Below are 14,657 nucleotides of genomic sequence, written 5' to 3' on the forward strand. Positions count from 1 at the left end.
AAAACCTAAAATTATCCCAGGGGGCTCGAGTGCTATTCACTTTGAGAGAACGAATAAAACATATTTGGAAGTATTTTCCCTTCTATCCAAATAATGGAGGAAGGAAATGTTAAAAAGTCTCTTTGATGAGTTGAGCATAGCAAGGTGTAGCATATCTTTTTAAAATTGTAATAGACTCGGGGGGGGGGGGGGAAGGAAGGGGGGCGGGAGGGACTCACGCACACTGTATAATATTTTTGAACTGTGCTGTAAAACTCCAAGCTTTGGGACTCTTTTCCAGACAAACTTTCCAATTTAACCTACATACTTCCAGGTTTTTGGTTTTTTTAAAGTAATATTTTGGTGAACATGTTTCACGTTTAGCAGAGGTAAGGGGTATCAAGAATGAGGGAAGAGGTGATATCCACCTTTCATCTAAACTACACAGAAAGATATCACCAAATTATGTAACCAGTAGTTACAATTAGCACAGGCTGCATGCAGGGTTTGTACATGGCTTTGTTTGCCCTAGAAATTACTAAACTTACAGGTTTCAGAGTAACAGCCGTGTTAGTCTGTATTCGCAAAAAGAAAAGGAGTACTTGTGGCACCTTAGAGACTAACCAATTTATTTGAGCATAAGCTCTCGTGAGCTACAGCTCACTTCACCTACAAACACCTGCACACCTGAAACATTGCCAAGAAATGCAAATCTCAGGCATTATCGTTTTAGTTCCCAACCATATTGCAGTAAACATTGTGACAATTCAAATCCCTCCCAATCTTGGTTCACATTCAGCCAACAGATTGCAGATGCCCTTGGTTACAGAGGGCAAGTTATTAAAGGCATACTTCTCAATCTATGCAGTGTTCTTCCTACTAAAATATTCAGCCTCTTCCATCCTCTGTCAACATATTCAGAGAATATATCAAGTATGCAAACTGTGATAATAAATATTTTCTACACTGTAAGAAATAAAGCTGATCCAAATTAAGTTAATGCAGTCCAAGCACTGTATCAGGGGTGGCCAATCTGCACCTAAGAAAGAGCCAGAATTTACCAATGTGCATTGCCAAAGAGCCACAGTAATACGGCAGCAGCCCCCCATCAGCTCTACCCCCCATCCCACCCGCAGCTCTATCCCCCATCCCTCCCCTTCACCAGCAGCACCGCCAATCAGCACCTAACCCTCCATCCCTGTGCCTCCCACCCGCCACGATCAGCTGTTTTGTAGTGTGCAGGAGGCTTGGAGGGGGAAGGAAGGAGGAGCAGCAAGGGCGTGGCAGACTCAGGGGAAAGGGCAGGGGCCTTGGGGGAAGGAGTGAAGTGGGGCTGGGGCAGCGCCAGGGGTTGAGCAGTGAGCACCCTGTAGCACACTGGAAACTTGGCGCCTGTAGATCCAGCCCCAGAGCTGGTGTCTATGCAAGGAGCTGCATATTAACCTCTGAAGAGCCGCATGTGGCTCCGGAGCCACAGGTCGGCCACCCCTGCACTACATATTCTTGGCTATTAAGGGTCTAGTGGTATTGTCCCACAGGAAGACATACAGATGAGAGAGTATCTGTCACCTTGGCCCGTAAATCCATCTGTCTGGAAAAACAGCTAGGTGACTTGTTTTTGGAAGCAAGTAGGTCTCGTCCAGGGGTGGGCAAATTTTTTGGCCCGAGGGCCACATTGGGGTGCAAAACTGTATGGAGGGCCGGGTAGGGACGGCTGTGCCATCCCAAACTGCCTGGCCCCTGCCCCCATCCACCCCCTCCTACTTCCCCCCCCCCCGACTGCTCCCCTCAGAACGCCCGACCCATCCAAACCCCCTACCCCCCGCTCCTTGTCCCCTGACCGTCCCCTCCCAGGACCCGCGCCCCAACCGCTCCCCCGGGACCCCACCCCCAATCCAAGCCCCCTGCTCCCTGTCCCCTGACTGCCCCCATCCCTATCCACACCCCTGCCCGGCCCCCGGGACTCCCATGCCTATCCAACCCCCCTGTTCCCTGTCCCCTGACTGCCCCCCACCCCCAGAACCTCCGCCCCATCCAACCATCCCCTGTCCTGACTGCTCCCCAGGACCCCCTGCCCCTTATCCAACCCTCCCACTCCCCACCCCCTTACCATGTCGCTCTCAGAGCAGCAGGAGCTGGCAGCCACGCCGCAGCGCTGCCTGGCAGGAGCAGCGGGCCAGAGCGCTGGTGGTGCAGCGAGGTGAGGCTGCAGGGGTGTGGGGACAGCAGGAGAGTGGCCGGGAGCTCAAGGGCTGGGCAGCACAGTCCCGTGGGCCGGATATGACCCATGGGCCATAGTTTGCTCACCTCTGGTCTAGTCTATATAGGCCTAGCTATGTCATGAGATCATGTAATACCACCACACAGGACAGGAAGCCTGTGGAGATTTTCACTATTAAAATCCCTTTTTTCCCTTCCAAGGCTCGTAGCAGGTAAGATGCTGCTTAGTGTAAAAAACCGAACCGTGAATTCCTGGATTGATAGAGGCCTTGTGTCCATATACCACACAGGTCACTCTATTAAGTAGAATCAGTTTAAAAACTATTAGTTAAAGCAGTACAAATACCTGGCCGGACAAATCGGTTTAAAAATCACACCTCTGCCTAAGTACAAGTGTGTGTGTAAACCAGGGCTGAACTTTGGTAGAAGAATAATGAAGGGAAAGGGATTGAATTCTTTGCATACCCTCTTTGCTAGTAGGGCCTCAAAAAACAAAAAAAGCCAGAAAAAAAGGAAATACTCCAAGTTCGTCCCCTCTTTGGAACGACAACACACCCCCAAAGCTATAAGCATTAAATTGGATAGGAATAAGATAGCTGATTTTGCCTCTAGTCAAATATAGCAAAGTATCATTTAAATTGCAAATTACATAGCAACAGATTTCTGCACAAAGTTCAAGGGCTTTCTTTTTAAGCAGTTTGTTTTTATAAATTAGAGACGACATTTCAGGGGAGATGGAGAAGAGCTGCTATTGTCAATACATATTCAGCTCAAATATCTCCCAGATTAGTTTGATGCATTTTGTCTACACACCAGAGAAAAAACTGGGTTGTTAAATGATGACCAAAAAACCCAAAAAGATGAAAAAAAACCACCCGACTTTTATGAGAAGGTCCCCAAAGAAGTAGGTTTCATTGGTGTCACGTTAGTGCAGGAGGATTAACTGTTCCAAAAGGATCTCAGAACTGGGAATTGTCTCACCTTTCTGCTTTCCACCCACCACGCACCCCACATCTTCCCTCCTGCACAAGGGGAACTTTTAATCCATTGACAGTTTTACTGTGAAGCTCTTTTAAAAAAAATCTTTTAAACCGATGTTTCCTCCTTCAAAACTTCTGTTCCTTTCTTTTCATTTTTAAGAACACGTTCTTGCTAGTATCAGCCTCTTGGCCCTGACTCCTCCAAATTAAACTTCACTGAAAGCTTTAAGATGGGAAAATATATACTTTGCATTTATACAGTGCCTTTTAATCAGCAGTTCTCAAAATGCTTTCTGAAGCATTAAATCCAAAGTGGGAATTTTTATGCCAATTTTGAAACGGGAAATTAAGGCAACAAGAGGATCAGTTATCCAAGGTTACTCTGAATCAGCGACAGAGCTGGGAATAGAAGAGCTCGATTGTCTTGATATCCAATCCCCTGTAATCATTACCTGAGACTCCTGCTTCCCCCAAAATACATTTGATATAAACTGAATGTTTTCGTGCTCCTCCTTCTTAAGAGCCAAATTACAGCCCATTGTATAGTATTACCAAATACTACTCGGGGGACCTGCGGGTCTGAACACTTACTCAGCTGGCAGTACATACATGACAAAAAGAGGGCAAAGCAAAAGCCAGATTTTTTTAAATGAGTTTTAAAAACTAGGCTGGTTTGGGTTGGGGATGTACGTTTGAGTGTGAAAGCTCATGCTCAAATAAATTGGTTAGTCTCTAAGGTGCCACAAGTACTCCTTTTCTGTTTGAGTGTCAGTGGTTCTTACCAGCAACTGCAGATGAACAGACTCATTAAGGCTTCAAGAATGTATAAAATCAATCCCCTGAAACCTAAAATCAACCAGATCCAATCTCAGGAAGGCAGCTGTGATAAAAAACACATTCCATTCAAATCCCATTGTGATGAAGATTATTCCAATTTTAAATGATCAAAACAGTTACTGTCTTTGATGCAGAACAAATACATCTTCATGACTGAAGGAAGTGATGAGGCTCACCTGACCAGATATAGCAGGCCCTGAACCAGTGACCTTACTGTGAAAAATCATGATAAATGTATGCGAGTCAGAGCTGGATTAATTTAATGTAAGAGTTAGCCTGGAAGGAGGACTATGAAATGCATCAGAGAAAAGGAAACAATTTAGTTCTATACACTGGAGAACTTTAGGCTTTTCATGATAAGGAAGTGCATATCTAATAGATTTCATCTTTCAACAAAGTCCTCAATAATGTATTTTGAAGAGCCAGAGACCCCTAAATCAATCACTCTCTCGCTCTCTCTCTTTTTTTTTTTTTTTTTAATTAAAGTAATTTGGCACATGAACCTTTGGCTACTGTCTAAAGACTGTACCGAAATTTGAAACACAATTTTGTTTCTTACCCTTTACTACAGATCCACACAGACTGACTATTGATCAAGCAAATGTCAACGCTTTAAAATTCTGTTGAATATTTAGAACTCAGTCACAGGCCGGTAATTATTTGTAAACAAAGAATAATGCCATTAATATCTTTCTTTATTAATGTTGAGAGAAACCTGTTCATCTGCCTTTTTGCTTCTTATATATTCGCCAGCATGAGCTAACTGTTTGTGATTGTTTCTTTTTTGGGGTGGAGAGGATTTAGTCAGTTTGGGACACACAGGATTTCCATTCTGTCTTGCTGGCCTTCATCCCCCAGCCCCCATCCATCCTCCAAAGTACATATTGCTCCCACTAGACAGTCATACTGTTTATTCATTTGCAGGCTTTTCTTTGGCGATCATCACAGTACCTGAGTCACTCTCAAACGTTGGTGAACTAATCTTCGGCTTTCCCAAGAGGTGGGGATGTAGTATCAACATTTCCCCGATGAGGTAACAGACACAAAGACGTAAAGTGACTTGCCCACGGCCACATAGCAGAGCTGTGACAGAACTGGGAACGGAACCTAGGTATCTGGAGGCTCAGTAGAAGGTCCTCTTCTCAAGACCATCCCTTTCTCCCAGGGGCCAGCAAAAAAGGACAACATGGTTTAGAAAAAAGAAAAGGAGTACTTGTGGCACCTTAGAGACTAACAAATTTATTTGGTGCTTAGAGAACAAGCAGGTCACTGTGTTGTTCAGCAGTAAAATACTTCTGAGGCAGAGAAAATATTTTAAAAAGCACTAGATGCTCTTGGTACAATAGATAACAAAACATTCAAAAGGCTCAACACAAGAAAAACCTGGCACTGACCACTCAAGACTGAATTTCTTTTAAATGTAGCAATTCAAAATAGGATCCTCTGCCACCTAGCATGCTAAGATTCAGAAATCGCCTCCTCCGTCACTCCCCATTCTCCAGACCCTGCACTGGCTCCTCATTCCTCCCATCATATCAAATTCAAACTCACCCTCCTTTCCAGGTTTCAGAGTAGCAGCCGTGTTAGTCTGTATTCACAAAAAGAAAAGAAGTACTTGTGGCACCTTAAAGACTAACCAATTTAATTGAGCATAAGCTTTCGTGAGCTACAGCTCACTTCATCGGATGCATTTCCAGGATTCTCCTTTTCATACACTACACTCTGCCAGTTCTACCACCTCCCACATCCCTTAATTCTTGCCTCCCACAAGCACCCCCAGTCTTTTCCCACAGTCCCCTCCTGGCCTGGATTATCTCCCTCTGCAACTTCAAACCCTTCCTTGCCACAAGCCCTCAAAACAAAGATCTGCTAAATTATTCCCTATAAACCGGTGGGGGTGGGGGGGAAGAGAGAGATTAAAAGGAATTAACATGAGCATTACATCTTTGCGAGGAGTCCTGTAATCTCTCAGGATCCCACAGTCAGGAGCTGGGCTGGGAGCAGAGTTGCAGCTGGGGTTGGGAGCCAGGGCCACAGTCAGGGGCTGGAGCTGAGCTGGGACCATGTTTGGGGCTGGAGCCAGGGCTGCAGCAGATCTGGGGGCAGAGCGGGGCTGGGTGGCGCTTCTGCCCCGCCCCCCAGGGGCTGGCCTGGGCCCTACAGCGTATCCCCGAATGTTCCTCTGTGCCCCCCACAGGAGGGCACACTCCACAGTTTGGGGACCACTGCTTTGGCTGTACAATATAGTAGTGTCCATTGACATAGCAAGCTACTGGGGACAGGGGGTGGTTTTATTCTGTTTCGGCGAAGTGCCCAAAACAGTTTGGGTGATTCATTCATACCATTATATTTATCTATACACACACACACACACACACACACACACACAAATAATAAATAAGAACAGAGCATCATTAAATTATTATTAATAGTAGCAGTCTGGATAAACAGCATGAATGCAGAATTCAGACAAGCTCTCATCTGGCTTCTGTACATTTAGGTTGTGGTTAATTTGATAAAATAGCACTACTGACATTCAGCAACAGCTTCCAAAAAAACTACAAAACAGATTCCAATGCCTGAAGCTGCATTAAAGACAAAGGCTACAAGTGAAATTTATTTAGGAGAAAAGTATGATCTCATGACCAATGGTATGTCCTCACCGAGGAAGTACAGAATATGGGCTCTCAAAGATGGTAATGCATTCGAATTTTCAATGTCCGCATAAGTAAATCAACAGGCTCAACACAAGAGATATCTAGTAGTGATTAAACTTCAAACAAAATGCTTTTGAAATATAACAAAAGGTAAACAGAATGTTCCAATGAACAGCCTACCATCCAGTGTGCTAGACTTTCACTGATTATAGTGAGAGAAACCAAGCAGCGAACACTTTTTCTATCAAAAGTCAGTTCTCTTAAGAAGTCTATATTTGTTAAGTATGAAAAATTTACAGAACGACTCCTTTGAAATCCAGAGTATGTACACCATTCTATGTGCACCAAAAAATTCTCTAATATCACACTCAGGACTAACACTACTGACATGCTTCGTAGTTTATTTAATCCCAAACTGAAAATCAGATGCATTTTAGTCAGCTCTGTCTGCTTACACAAACTTCGGGATAGAGTCAACAACCCTTGTCTATTCCAGGCCAATTAACTTACTGGAGCACACACCCCAACCCTCCTCTTTTTCATAGTATGAACAAGACACTCGATGTATTTAAGTCTAGACCAAACGGAAAAGTTTCAATATGGAAACATAAAAAGTGATGCATTGTTCCAGTCACTGTTCACTCCTAAATGCTAACATCAACATCAACTGATGGCAACTGACAGAGGAGTTCCAAAGGGATAGTGTTGCTGCTTTTGTACTCCTGCGCACTGAGCATTGAAGGTCTGAGAGACCACATGACAGTTGTTTATGAGTCTGGAGTGAAGTCACATGATATGTCGTCCTCCTCCTCCCTCCACACACACACAGGCTCACTGCCTCACCAACACAAACAGCACTGACCTGCTTACCACACCAGGCAGAAGGAGACACACTGTCTTGGCACATCTTTCAGGGTGCCTTGAGAGGATTTTGAGGCACCGAACTCACACACGGTATCAGAACTTAATAGAAATCTCTTCTTTAAAACTCTGCACACATATTACATTCTATTAAACATGCATAATAATAATTTTAAAAGGAAGATCAGTATTGGGAATTTTAAAACATGACTATCAATTTGAGATTTAATTTGTTTACATCTAGAAAAATCAGTAAAATGCTTTTGCCTACACAAAGTCACTCGCTTAAGATAAAGCAGAGATGTAGCAGATATGTAAATTTTAAAAACATATACATGCAGTTTAACAAATTTGAAAAAAGACTCCTAACGTATCTCCAGCACTATTCCTTACGTATAGACTTCCCTTTATAAAAATCCATAAAGGGTGATTTCAAGCTATTTAATTGCATCACACGTCAATGCCTCTCCTTACATATGGAACCTCTTCTCTGAGCTGTAAAGCTGCTATTACTTATTGTAGCCTCACCCTTGTTGCTATGTTGCTTATATTAGATTGCGAGCTTTTGGGGACAGTAATGTGACTTTCTATGGACTTGCACAAATCCCAGCATGTGGTGGCACCACTTGGACACAACAACAAGGAGTACAGGTAAAGTGATTTTATTTCTTAACACACTGGTTCTTTAATGCTAACATTTCAGAGAAACAGACAAATTGTATAAAGGGTAGGGGTATGTCTACACTACAGAGACTATTCCGACACCTCGCCGTTCCTGTGCTTCCATAAATCAGGAGTGTAGATACAGTCTAAACTGACAGAAGGGGTTTTTACATCAGTGTAGGAATACAACCTCCTTAAATGAAGAGAGCTGTGTTGACAGAAGCATTCCTCCATCAAGGTAGCTGTGTCTACATGCGGGTCAGGTTGGCATAGCTAACTAAGTCAGAGGTGTAATTTTTTTCACATCCTTGACCCATGAAGATAAGCCAACATAATTTTCAAGTGTAGCCCAAACCTTAATAGGGTCAGTTTTAACCCACTGTTTTCACTTTGCTGTCAGTGAACTCTTATACCTACCTATTCGTAATATCATTGCTTTGTGTTTTTCTCTGAAAGCTATCCAGTTAGTGCCAGTGAAGGTTGTGTACTATGCCATTTTTATCATAATAAAAGCTCTCAGCATGGTGCGTATGTGCTACAACAAAGAATAAAAATGTCCTGTTTCTGTTACAGAAAAAGGAAAACATGCTGAATTAAACAAAGACAGATGTACAATTGTACATCATACACACTGAGGCAAGGGATTTTACCACAGGGGTACACACTTGATCTCATCCTTCCATTTTGTGTATTTAAGAAAGAAGGTGGTGTAATGGGTTTCTATTCAGAGTATTCTCAATGATAATCTGAGACACTCTTATTAAAAAACTATTCTGATCTGTAAAAATAATTAAATACCACACAGTATTGCTGTTTCTGGGGTCTGTTTTAATCAATATTCTACAAAACAACAAACTCCTAAAAGTATTCCATGCAAAGATAAATGTTTTCCATAAATTAAATGCTTTTAGACTTTCACCTTCATAATCCACTCAACACGTACTCTGTTCCAATTCCAAAAGGTTACACTCTAACCAACATTTTTGTCTCATATTCATAAAATTCTTGATAAGGGCATAGCAGCAAGCCCCATAAGCAACCTTGAACTGTCTCAAAACACAGGACTCAACCATAACAAAAGAATTCAGTTGTATTCTCTATATTTTAAACAATGCTATTGTTACAGGCATTTATCACAGTGCTTTCTTAATTCATCTGATTTTCTTGCTTTATTTATTGTCAACACTGATCTTAGAAGTCTAGACAGAACAAAAAGATCCATTAGTTTGCCTCTGACATCCACCACAGCACATTCCTGCTATATGTTTGGTAGAAGCAAGCCTTGGGGAGGAGACAAGGAGAAAACAGAAAAAAAGTGCAGATCTGCAGTCATCTAGATAAATGCTGCACTGGGCATAAGACTGGGTTCAGAAAAATAGCTGCTGGTTATTTGTGCTAACTCTGCCTGTGTTTTAACACAGCTGCTTAAGTTTAATGATATCTGAGAATTTTGTAGTTAGCAATGTGCTGTATATCATTAGTAAGTTTTCTAAACCATATACTAGCACACGTATTTAGGGCTTGTGAATGGATTTTGGGTGTGGATATTTTTTTTTAAATGTTTTTGTGTGTACATGCGTGCATTCAGAATATGAACAACAGAAAACTAATCTAAATCTCCTACTTTTATTGGCAGCAAGATCTCCATTTCCAGCAGCTCAACTAATGGGCCTAGCTACAGTAGTAGCTGGTGGAAGGAAGAAATTAAAAATTCACACAAAGGCATTTTCAAATGATAAAAATCACATAAAAATCAGAGCTGCAATAGAGATTCTAGTATAGATGTAAAAAATCTTCAGTCCTCAAAAGTCATGACCAGATTTTACCTTTGCTTTATTCCCTGCACTGAATGCTACCTTTCAATCAGACACCATCAAACCACCCTGTTCCTGGCCCTGTCATTTGTTATGAAGGACTCTGAACTACAAAGGTCTATTGTCCTGAGCTATGATTTTTTTTTCTTGTTACAGTCAGTGGATATCAAATAAATTCAGAGGGACATTATAACAAGTTGAGATCTGATCCTCTTTACAATTAATAGCTGTAAACATACCTATCTCCAAAACAAAGACTGATATTGATTGAAAAATCTCTCATTAATGATCTGAACAGCACATCCAGGAATCTGGGCATGCTAGCTAGACTAAGGAATGCAGATGCACAAGACACATTGCCCCACTGCTTCCCCCCCCCGCCCCGCCTCCTTTGTGCTAGAAAGCCAGAAGGGGACTGAGATGGAAGAGAAGTCAGTGCCTGAGAAGCCGGAATTTGTTTTCTTTAGGTTGGCTCAGCTCACCTACTGGGATTTGATGTCTAGTCTGGGCAGTTGGTAGTTCTTCCTTAATGACTGTGGTGATCACATGTAAAAAAAACTTAAGGATGCAGGTGACATTTTGGACCCTCCTTAAGAATGTCTCCATAGAATAAGGGAATATTTACATTTCTCAAACGAAAGCAGCCGTTTAATCTAACCTATTCTCTTAATTCCAGTTTCCAAAATCCCAATCTGTTCCCTACTAGATGGGAATCCTATTTGAAAGCACTGCCAAAGGATGCTATGCAGCACCACAGAAAAAGGAGCATGTTTCCAGAGTACAATGCCTTCAGCGGTCTGTAGGAAATGGCTGAAAAGAAAATCCAGGCACTACATAATAGAGTACGAAATTTGGCAGGGGAAAAATGGTTAGGTATATTGTCATACCAATGTTGAAAGAATGTACTAGAGAATACTCAACTTGGTTGAGGTGCAGAATTTTGGGTTAAAGAAAAGAGCAAGTTATAAAATATGTTTCCGTTTATTTGGAAACCTTCATTTTTTTAATGTAAACATCTCCATGGTATTTTGTGAATACAAACAGAACCATGCAAGGACATGAGAAGCAGGAGGTGAAACTCATTATAAAAGGCAAGTCTGTCTGTTTTATTTGTCCAAACTAAGTAAAATGCTGAAAAAAAAAAAGTGAAAAAACAAGCATGAATAATGAAAAATAAATTAAATAATAATACATTATTAAACTGGTAAAAATTTGTATTACAAGCAAGGATTACAAATATGTATTTTCAGTAGTGCCCATTTAATGTCTTTCTAAAGCAAAATTAAAGCCTGGATTTGGAACCAGGATATTTATCAGTTGTTTCATTCTCTTCTATATACTCTGCCCCTTTCCATGAACAGTATATCTTCTTCCACAATCAATATAAAGCTATCGCAAACTTACAAAACCCCCATCTGTATATGCACTGGACAACACATGACCACACTTATGGGCTCTTAAAAAAATAAATAAGGATAGTCTCAAAAAACAGAAGGAATGTCTGTTTCTCTCATTTAGTTCACAAAGCTTTGCAAAGACGACAAAAAATGTTGACCCTTATGGAAAGTTAGCACTGTGTGCAAAATTAAGAAGTAAATAAAAATACTAATTTCTACCCTATTCATTCTGCAACAACGTTCAGCTCTTATCTTGGCTACGCATTTTACCGCGTGACTTCAATTGTGGGTTTTTTTAAAAATATTGTTAAAAATCGCTTTTAAGAGGAGAGGTTAATCATTGTTGAGTCATCTTGCATACAATTTTCCACGCGTTTTTAAAAGAGCTTTTCAAAATGTACTACTAGAAGATAATCATTCCAAGGTGTAAACCATAACATATCTCTTTGGCCTGTTCTTTCTAAAGCATAGCCTGTTTTGCTTCTTGTTACTTCACATATTCAGAAACTTTTTATTGCCCTGGCTCAGAATCAAGCCAGTACAATTCATTTCTGACAGAAAAAGCATTTCAGAGTCACTAGTAAACTGGCAGCCTGCATTATTCAGGGTATCATTTTGCACTTTAATTCAGAAAATTAGCTAAGGACATCTGGTCCCAGAAATAAGTGTGTTTGTGACAAGGTAATATTTTTTTCCTCACACTCTTTCCAACCAGAACATTTTTTCTTGACGTGCAATTTTGCTGCATATCATTTAGATGAGATGTTATTCCAAAAGAAACAGGAGGCACAATAAAGGAGCCAGAGTGGACAAATGAGTTTGGGGAAAGCTAATAGGGGATATGGACAACAAATGACATTTTGGAGTATTCCCTCTTGCCCATCAAAAGACCAATCACACATTCATGGCTGGAATTTAGAAAGATCCCTATGTAAGTAGCTATATCTTATCAGCAATCACTTTTTCTGCCTTTCCACATTGGAACAGGATAGAATTATTTATACAAGGGATTTCAAATAACTGTGGCTTTCACGGCTTTTTTCCTTTAGCCAAAAATGTATCCTATCGTTTTGGAACAATGAAGTATTCTAAAAATCTAACAAAACAGCAACAAAGCTTTACTGAATTTGTTTAAGTAACATTTAAATAAAATGGGGGTAAATGAAGTCCAATTACTGAACAAGTAGGTGCCCTGAAACATTGCAAAAAGGATTAGCAATTCCAATTTATTATTTCTGTCTCAAATGATTTAAAATGACTAATAGCTAGGGTCAACAAAATGAATAAGTTTCACAACTAACTCAATTTTGTTCCTTTCCTAGGGGGTTTTAGTTCCGAAAGCCCTTGGTACATTATATGCACTTGCTTTTATCACAATACCCCCACTGGACTTTCAGTTTATTATCTAAACGTTTTGTCTTATTCCTGCTTCTTAGCTACCTGAATTTATCAGGGACACATTTGAAGAGCTATAGCCATCTACCTTTGCCAGTGGCCTGCTCAGGAGCTGCTAAGGGATCCACACTGATTGCTCCTAAATCGCTGCGCCATCAAGTCAACTCTGCAAATTTGCCAGGTACACCAGTCTCTGCCACTCATCAAATCAAAGTTAGATACATACAATGGCCAGAGAGGCCATTAGAAAAATACTGGTAGATTACATAGCCATGCCCTACAGCATTAATTACCAAACATTCAAATCACTGGCTTTTAATTAGGAAACTGACCTACTGTCAGTGACTCTTCACCCTGTCATAAAAGGAAGATATTTGTAAATTAACCCATCTGGCATGCAAGATAAATATATCCAAGTACAGAATTAGGGACCAACCACAGCACAGAAAGCGCCACCTAAAAAAAAAAATCCTATCTGTGCAATGCACCATGTTATGTCAGCTTTGCTTCCTACTTTGAGTCTCGCAGCAAACACAGAAGCCTCCAATACTGCAGGGATTCCATTCCATGTAAAACTCCACTCCACGTATTCCAGGCAGCCTTGTCACAAATAATTCATGTCCACTACTCCTCTATCACGCTGAATACGAGCACATTGTGCTACTGGAAATGGGAAACCTGATTCGGGTCACAGCAAAAGGTAGAAAAACACTTTTTAACACAAAGCTGCCCTGTTTTCTCCCAATGCTCCCCAATCTCAAACCTACAACTTTAGTGGAGACAAACAAAAGGCTTTGCCTCTACAGAGAAGAAGAACAGAATATAATACTTCCCCCACCCACAAAACAAAAAAAGCGTTATGCACATTTCAACAGCCATGCCTGTCCTACCTCCTTTATTAATATCAAATTAGTACCATCCTATTCAAGTACTCCCCTTGTTAGTATAATTGGAGATGAACAGATGATAGCACATACAAATTGTGTACATGAGCTCCGAGAACTAGCAGAGCCACACAAAGGGCAACAACAAAAAACCCTCCTCCCCCTCCACCCAGGTCTTCGTCTTTAAGGAAAGCCACAGTCACCCTGGCGCACTTTCTTAAAGGGCAACGAAGACAGCTCCTGTATTAATGAGGGTAAATCAGCTTTAGAAAACCTGTAACAAAAATATGATTCAAACCAAAAAGGTCTTGAAAGGGTTTCAACTGTTTAGTCCTCTTAAAATTAAATGACAGGTTTCAGAGGAACAGCCGTGTTAGTCTGTATTCGCAAAAAGAAAAGGAGTACTTGTGGCACCTTAGAGACTAACCAATTTATTTGAGCATGAGCTTTCGTGAGCTACAGCTCACTTCATTGGTGCAGTGGAGGGTGCATTTCTCTATTCCCCCATCACCTTTATAAATCTATTTATTTATTTAACAGGATATACCATCCTGTTGTTTACAGGAAAGGATAACCTCTCCGCAGCCTGGTTAACAACTGTGTTCCTAATACTGCTACTGCATCTTGGTGGGATGCCCATTTGACTGACAAGCCCATAAGCCAGTCATGTAGCAAAGCTAAGCATAAAGGTGGAATTTCAAAAGGAACCAATTGGGTGGCATGAAGGGAGGTTCCAGATGATTGGCATGTTATTCAGAGTAGAAAGTAGTAAACAACCTCTGTGTTGGCTGAAGAAAGAGGTATATCTGAAGAGGGCATGTCCCTTTACCTTGCTCAGGCTGGAGTTTTACAAGACAAAATCAATGAGAACCTTTCACAGTGGAGTAAAAACAAAAACAAAAAACGCAAACACAAATGAGCCTATATTTCAAAAATGCTGCTTACATAGCAAAGGTTTAAAAATATCAAA

The 14,657-nt window shown here is 41.1% G+C and overlaps 1 protein-coding gene and 1 long non-coding RNA gene across 8 annotated transcripts in view; one reads left to right on the plus strand and one right to left on the minus strand.

The window, feature by feature from the left end:
- Positions 1 to 14,657, minus strand: part of IGF1R (insulin like growth factor 1 receptor) — a 308,206-nt gene that overhangs the window by 107,121 nt on the left and 186,428 nt on the right. The gene's annotated exons all lie outside the window — the stretch shown is intronic.
- Positions 7,501 to 11,323, plus strand: LOC140895068 (uncharacterized). The gene is made up of 3 exons (XR_012154090.1): positions 7,501 to 7,627; positions 8,089 to 8,185; positions 10,688 to 11,323. It is a non-coding gene; the product is annotated as an uncharacterized lncRNA (long non-coding RNA).

Source organism: Lepidochelys kempii, chromosome 10 (assembly GCF_965140265.1).
Source record: "Lepidochelys kempii isolate rLepKem1 chromosome 10, rLepKem1.hap2, whole genome shotgun sequence".
Taxonomy (NCBI): domain Eukaryota; kingdom Metazoa; phylum Chordata; order Testudines; family Cheloniidae; genus Lepidochelys; species Lepidochelys kempii.